The sequence below is a fragment of the Acanthisitta chloris genome, unplaced genomic scaffold, assembly GCF_000695815.1.
Source record: "Acanthisitta chloris isolate BGI_N310 unplaced genomic scaffold, ASM69581v1 scaffold16817, whole genome shotgun sequence".
In the NCBI taxonomy this organism is placed as follows: Eukaryota; Metazoa; Chordata; class Aves; order Passeriformes; family Acanthisittidae; genus Acanthisitta; species Acanthisitta chloris.
Window position 1 is genome coordinate 3,787 of NW_008683316.1, and position 382 is coordinate 4,168.

Sequence of the window (382 nt, forward strand, 5' to 3'; positions counted from 1 at the left end):
CCCTCCCCTCGACCCCCCCCCCCAGTTTCCTGCCCCATCGCGCCCAGGCTCGCCTCGCGTTTTGGCTGCGCGTTGCTGCCCCGACGCCTGGGCTCACTCCCCCCGAAGGAGGCTCTCATGTGTCCCGAGGTCGGACCAGAACATCGAAGTACTTGTTCCCCTTCCCCCACCCCATCCCGTGGCCCTCTACCACAGGGCTGTGAGGGCACTAGATGGGGGGCATGGAGGCTTGGGGGGCTTTGGGAAGCCCCTGAGAGAGGCAGGGCTCTCGCAGCATCTTCATGCTCCTCTCCAGTCCCCCAAGTCCCTGCTGGGACTGTCGCCAGTCCAAGCGCAGGGTCGCCTCAGACTGTGACCCTGTGACTGGGCTCCCTGTGGCTGC

General features: G+C 66.8%; 1 protein-coding gene across 1 annotated transcript in view; it reads right to left on the minus strand.

The window, feature by feature from the left end:
* The window catches only part of SLC11A1 (solute carrier family 11 (proton-coupled divalent metal ion transporter), member 1), a gene marked incomplete at its 3' end in the record, with an annotated part of 5,920 nt that overhangs the window by 3,550 nt on the left and 1,988 nt on the right, over positions 1-382 (minus strand). The window lies entirely within an intron of this gene.